Genomic DNA, 7,798 nt, shown 5'->3' on the forward strand with positions numbered 1-7,798 from the left:
AACAAAGAATGTTCCTTCAGTGCCAACTCAAAAAGCTCAAACTGCCCAAGGAGCTGCTGACACAGTTCTACAGAGGAATTATTAAGTCTGTCATCTGCACCTCTATAACTGATTTGGTTCTGCAACCCAACAAGACAAACACAGACTTCAGAGAGTAATTTGGACTGCAGAAAAAAACAATTATTACCAACCTGCCTTCCATTGAGGACCTGTATACTGCACGAGTCAAAAAGAGGGCTGTGAAAATATTTATGGACCCCTCACATCCTGGACATAAACTGTTTTAACTCCTACTCTCAAAATGACACTATAGAGCACTATACACCAGAACAACTAGACCCAAGGACAGTTTTTTCCTCAACGCCATCACTCTACTAAACATGATTCCCTCAACACTGTCCAACTATTTACGAAGTCTGCACTACTATTACTATTAATCTTCTCATCACTCCTTATCACCCATCCCCTCCCACTTGTGACTGTATGATTGTAACTTTGTCTCTTGTATCCTTATGATTTATATTGACTGTTTCCTAGTATGATTTGATTGCTTATTGTACCCTATGACTATTATTAAGTGTACCTTGTGATCTTGACTCTTGATGAATGTATCTTTTCTTTTAGGTACACTGAGAGCATCTGCACCAAGACAAATTCCTTGTGTGTCCAATCACACTTGACCAATAAAGAATAAAAAATGGCTCTGAGATGAAATATAGAGAAAACCAAATTAATGGCCATAGGTTTAGCACCCAAACTCTACCTATGTACATAATAATAAATGAAGATATTGGTTTATAACTTCTGTCTTTTAGGACTGACTGTCTACATTAAAGGCACTGGCAATCAAGAAATATTCTGCAGACCCATACTTAGTAAAATAGCAACACATCTTAGAAAATATATTTAGAAGCTGTGATGTGTCAATACATACAAAGATCAGATTTGTGCAAGCAAATTTGTGACATGGAAATGAAAGTTGGACTTCGAAAAATAGGAGAGAAAGTGCACTCACACTTTTGAAGTATAATACTGGGAAAGACTGCTGAGAATGCTAAGGATAAACCCAGAAATTAAAAAATGAATCATGGAACAAATCAATTCACAGTCCTTTTTCAAGAAATGAATAAGCAGGCTCAAATCTGTCCCATTTTGGACGTATGCAATTACTTAACTCTTGAGAAATCCATGATGCTCAGTAAATTGGAAGGAAAGAAAAGATAATAGTAAGAAAAGATAATAGTAAGCTGGATGGGCTTAATTATAGGAATGATTGATGCATTGTTGGAAAAAGAATCAAGCTAGGACAGATTATGCAGAAGGTCTATTTATATGGTTATGACAGATTTGATTGCACATAATCATAGATTAACACAGTTTATAAGTAATCATCACTTACTGACTGGTCACTTAATAACTATTCAAAGTTACAACCAATTCTCCAACAGTTACTTTTGACATGTCCATAGGGTTTCAGTGCTTTGTGCATGTGCACATATGCATGCACAGACACAGTCAAATGATCACATATTAACAACTGCAAACAACCTAAAATAGAAATTCTGCACTCAGATGTAATCTGGAAGACTACAGTTGAGTCTTCCGGACCAGAGGTCCCCAACCAGTGGTCCGCGGACCACAGTGGTCCACGAGAAAATTTTGGTGGTCCGTGGCACACCCAGGTGGAAGAGCTGCTCCAGAATGACCAATGTGCCAGTCCTGCGACTAGAGCTCTGGATTATGGGACTGGCCAGGCAGCTTGTGGTAAGGCTGGAAATCACCGCCGTAGAGTGTGCAACTTGCAACTTTGCAAGAGGTGAAAGATGTAAGAAGTAGCATAGCCCTTGCTGGCTGGAATGAGTGCTGTTGTGCAAGAAGGGGTGGGGATGGCGGCGCAGGCAGGCTGAAGCAACAGGTATTGGCAACCTGCGGCTCTTTCTTCACCCAGGCATGGCTTCCTGTTGGCTAAACCAACCACTGGCTGGCCCCATCCCTCGCCCTTCCCTCCCACTCACTCCTCACCTGGCCTGAGAAGGGAAGGGTGGAGGGGTGGAGATTTGCTCCATATTGCAAAGCAGGAGCGAAGCTTCATCTCTTGCTGATCTCATGAGCATTTCTTCCAGTCCTTGTTAGTGCTGCATGACTGGGAGACATGGAACTTCCTCTCTGCCCCAAAGCACTGGCTGGCCCCACTGAGAGAGATGAGAGAGAGATGAGAGAGAGATGAGAGAGAGAGAAACAGAGAAAGAGAAATGAGAGAGAGAGAGAGAGAAAGACATGAGAGAGAGAGAGAGATGAGAGAGAGAGAAAGATGAGACAGTAACAGAGAGAAAGAGATGTGAGAGATGAGAGAAAGATAAGAAAGAGAGATGAGAAAGAATAAGAGAGATGAGAGAGAAAGAGAGAGATGAGAGAGAGAGAGAGATCCTGAGAGAAAGAGAGATGAAAGATCCTGTCTTTTTTGTTTTTTGTGGAAAACAGGTCCAATGAATGTTTAAGGTTGCAGAAATAGGCAGCCAAGCGAAGTGCCTGAAGGACCCCATCCCATCACTGGGAGTCCAGGTATTTCAATGAACGATGCACTGGATTCATATTAGTGATCTGCGGGATTTAAAATTATGAATTTAGTGGTCCCTGAGGTCCGAAAGGCTGAGGACCCCTATTCTGGACCACAATAAAGAAAGATTAAAAGAGAATTATCTGCACTATAGTTAGGTGTATTGTATGAATGTAATTCTTGTGTTCAGAAGAATAACATATTTTTCCTACAATGGAAGACATTATAAACTCCTTAAGAGGAGAATTTTAATACTTTATTCATATGGTCATGTTATCTACTAAAGGCACAGTTGATGCTAAATAATAAAGGGAGTTACAAGTATGCAAAAAAGAATACAAGTTAAAATAAGTTAACAAGCATATCGTTGCATTGTTTTTATTTATTTGATGTTCTTGGATAATCAACTCTCAATTATAAACAAAACGATTATGTAGTCAATGCAAACAACTATTACAATAAAATTACTATTAATTTTACTATACTATTATAAAAGTTAATCCAAGAATTTATGGTTCTAGTACAATTTTCAGAAGAAAAATTTGAAGTCCGAAGGATTAGAATTTGCAGGTGCTAAGGAAATGCGTGTCTATATTGAAACTGAGAAAATGTTGAAACAGAAAATATTGAGATTTGCTCAGAATTGACTTATCTGTTTTGAGGTGTACAATCACCATGTCCAATATTGTGTTGCATATGAATGTAGATAATTTACCTGATTTTCCCCCCCCATTACATATAAAATGTTCTTAGTACTATAATTGAAGGACACTTCTGGATAAGCATTTCCTAGAACTAATTGCTATATGTTGCAAATAAATTTTCATTTGATTTACCACATTTCAAAAGAAGGTTGTATGTGCATACAATAAGTCTGTACAAAGCATTCTTTCAAATTCATTCTTTCAACAAATATTGCAATGTACAGCTGATGTAAGTTAAACACCTCTCTATGTATGGTCTACTGTACATAAATGGGATGTGCCACATAACCACCATGAAGGCAATTTTTTCATGGTGGCAATCAGGAATGTTATTGTTTTGTCTTATTTTTCTTTTGCCACTACCTGAAATTCAGAATTAACTGTTGTTAAAAGAACATTTCTAACAGTAAAAGATACTTTTACTGTTACAAATGTTCTTTTAACAACAGTTAATTCTGAATAAAATTCAGTTGATTTAACAAGGAAGCGATAGTCAGGAATAGAAAAAGATTGACAGGGTATCTAGGAAGATCAATTCTGTAGCTTGCATGGTAGTTTTGTACTACTTTGAACAGAAGGTTAGCATTCTTCCAGTAGAGCACTAAATCTATACAAATGAGTCATGCTTTAATTGGCAGGTGTTTTCCCACTGACTGGTGATCTTGATAAAGTTGGAGGAGAGCAGCCATCACTGCAAAGGAAATGATAATAATGTTCTCTAGCTGCAAGCCAAAACAATGGGCTGGCAATAGGAACACCAGCATTTCTGCTTGTTTTTCTGTTAACTCACAAATTCAAACAAAGCATCTTAAGCTTGGGGGGAAAGCCTTATCTATACATGCATTTTTATCTAGCTGCATGAGTTTTTAAGGTAAGTAATTTTTGAATTATTTAAACTTTTAAAAATAATAACTTATTAAAGTAGGCCAAGAAATATATAGTTCATTAATATGATTAATTTTTAAAAAGTATCTGTGTCGTGTTACATTTAACTACCAGATGATAGAAAGGTAATTACATGTAAAATAATATAGTACTATCACAGTGGTTCACATGGTAAGAACATTGGGTTGTAGTTTTACAAGCTTGCATTTGAGACTCAAGTACTGCTGTGTTGCAGGATGAGTTCCCATAATTCATTACAGCTCCTTGACAGGGACTGAAAGGAGCTCCCATGTGCATCCCTCTGGGCAACCATGATGTCACCAGCTAATCTGGAAGGTGGCTCTGGCATGACCAGGACAGGGGGAATCACAGCAATATTTTTTAGCAGAAAAGAATTAATGGTTTTACAAATTAACTTTTACAAATCAAAATGAAAACAAGCTTCCCAGGCTACAGGTGGTTCTCAACTCAACAACTGTTTGTTCAATAACAATTCAAAATTATAACAGTTCTGAATGAACTTACAATCCCTGGTCTAAATTCTGATTGTTGTAATGCGATCGTGTGATCAAAATTCAAGTTCTTCTCAGTATGCACATCCTTACAACTGTGGGAGCTCTACAACTTCCCTCCATTTTGCCCTGTGTTGGTTCTTGGGTGAAGGCTAATCTGCCTTTGTTTTTTTTTAGTAAAAGTTTTATTGGATTTTCACAAAACATAAAACATCCTTTTTTGAGAGCAGCATGATTCCAGGTTATCACATCTGCATACAGACATAATCTCAGTTACATATTCATCTTTGTATTCAATTTCATATTTTATCACTATTTTATCAATTTTTCAATAATTCTTCTCTTCCCTTATTTTCCTCAGCCTTAGTTTATAATTAACACATTCCTTTCTAATTCAATTACATATATTTTTCTAAATTTCTATGTCTTTCTAGTCATTATACTTGTACTCTTGTCTGTCCTACTTACAGTTTCATAGATTCTTTTCCATCATCATCCCAAAAGGGAAGAGAAAGAAGAAAATTCCCTCCCCTTCCAGGCATTAAAAAGCAAGGTTTCCACTATAATAACCAAATAGAGCAAAGGTCGCCAGCCTTTTGGACCTCAGGGACCACCAAATTCATAATTTTAGATCCCAGGGACCACTAAACGGTTCTGTGGGCATGGCCTAATTTGTGGGTGTGGCTTTATGATCATGTGACTGGCTGGGCACAGCTTGTATGTAAATATTATAAATATTTATATAAATATTGAATTTTTTATTAAAAAAGAGCAACTTTTACTCAAAATCAGGCAAAACAGGCAGATTGAGTTGCTCACAGAATCACAGATTCATTCAGAGATCTATCCATATGCCATTGGCTAGCACAGTCTGTAACATAAAATTTGCTTGCAAGCAAACTCATAAAATTTGCTAGCAAGCAAACTCACAAAATTAACTCACAACACACCATGCATGTAAATATTTATTTTTTTTATAAAAAAGAGCAACTTTTACCCAAAATCAGGCAAAGTAGGCAGATTGAGTTGCTCACAGAATTTGCTTGCCGTAAGTCTGCACTGAATTTGCTTGCAAGCAAACCTTCAGTCCTAAGGCATGTTCGGCTGTGCTGAGCCGAAGATCTAAAGACTAGCTAGAAAGCAAGAAATCCAACCATTTCCTGCTTCCTAGCTAATCTAAATCTCCCAGCACAGCAGAACAGATGTTGGTCGGAAAAAGGAAAAATAGCAATTTAGCAGGCAAGTTTACTGGGTAAGGAATGAATGGGCGGGGAGGTTCCTGTGGGCCATGTGGGCAGTGCAGCCTTGTGTTTCTGTGCAGCCTGGATTAATTGCTTTGGGGTGTGTGTCTGGGGATGAGATTTCTCTGCAGCCCACCAAAATTTCCTCATGGCCCACCGGTTGGCGACCGCTGAAATAGAGTGTGTCACCTTTATATTTTAAAATTATTATCCTTTCAAATCTCATTAAACAGTTAATTTATACATTATACAATTATAACATTCACTTTCTAATATCTATTTTATATCATATAACACTTATCAACTGAATTCTGCTTGGTACTTTCCCTTAACAATTGTCAGATCCATGTATCTGTCATTTCTTCAGTGAAAGAAGAAGTGGGGGGGAGGCTGATAAAGAAGTCCTTTCTTGATGTGACCTGAATGTATTTAATCTTGTATCGAATTTGTATAACCCACACATGATACAATGGAGGGAGAAAAGCCAGATGGCCAGAACTATCACCTCTAAGAGGCACAACCAGGAGATGAGAAGGTCATAAAAATTCCACAGTGAGATTGTACTTTGGGAATCTCTTGAATAGTTCGTTCTAAAAAGGGGGTGGGGGAAAATTAGGTATGCCCTGGGAAACTGAAAAGATCGTTCCTTACAAGAGGGGTGGGGAGGAATTAACTGGCTTTTGTTTCACTGGATACGCATCGGGATGGGGGGAGGGGTTCTAAACTCCCTTGTGTATCGCTGTATGCCTGAGGGACCTCAGACACTGCTTTGAACTCCTTCATGAATTGTCTCATCTCAATAAAGGATTCCTTTGTGATACATTTGGATGCGTTTTCAGAAGTTCATTCTAGTTGAGTGAATGGGAAAAGTTCTGTAGCCTGACACTTAATATTAAAATACACACTTAATTCTAAAAAAAGAAAATATATATAAAAATAATAAATAAAATGATCCATTCAAATTCATCCTGACAACTGATATTGATTTCGTTATAAATCTTTCACATTTCTCTTCAATTGTATTTTATAAATTCTTAAAAACAATTAAATTATTTTCATTCATTACTCTTATTTCCTAGCAAGCATTCCATTACATCACAATACCAGTTTTAACTTTCACTTTAATCACCTATGTTTCATATTTTCTAGCTCATTACTATTTCTAATATAACAACAGTCTCTTGTACCCTTGCAGAATCCTCTCTTTTAATTTATATTTTTAACCATTATCTTTATGTCTTTTAAATAGGCTAATACCTTTAATCCTTGTACGTTTCCCCTGTTTCTTTATTGCCTGTTTCTGTCCCTTACAACTTCTTTTCCTTTTTATCTTTCCCCTCTTTTTCTGTCCACCCTTTTTGTCCCCTGTCTCTCTGATTCTCCCTTCTGTAATCCTCTCTTCTGCTTCTTCCTAAAGTTATATTTACTTTTCAAACTATTCCTTTTTTTTAGTTGTTTCCCCCAGGCTTAAATTTTTAACTCCTTTCCCCCCCCTTTTTCCATTTTACCCTATATTGCATTGTTTGGTCGTTAAAGATGGCTTCTTCTTTGTCCAACCCTTCTTGTTCTTCAATCATTTCTTGTTGTTTTTCATAGTTCAAAATCTCCATTTCTAAAAATTGAAGTGTGAAGCCAAAGGTTCCTCTTTCCTCTTGCTCTTCTTTCATTTTTTTTAAGTTCCATTTTTAATTCCTCAAGGAGTGCTGCCATTTTAAACACTTTTAAACAACCACCCAATTGATTTTAATTCAAACCACTAAAAATCTAACACCCAAAATTCCAAAAATCACCAAGTTATCCAAAGTTCTTTCTTCTTGCTTCTTTCTTCCATTTTTCCTTTCTGGAGACTCTTTTATATTGTAGCAAAGTTTCAGTTACAGAATATCCTTTGAAATTTTT

The sequence above is a fragment of the Notechis scutatus genome, chromosome Z (assembly GCF_049901735.1).
Source record: "Notechis scutatus isolate UNSWTSFEM ecotype Mainland chromosome Z, rNotScu1.2, whole genome shotgun sequence".
In the NCBI taxonomy this organism is placed as follows: domain Eukaryota; kingdom Metazoa; phylum Chordata; class Lepidosauria; order Squamata; family Elapidae; genus Notechis; species Notechis scutatus.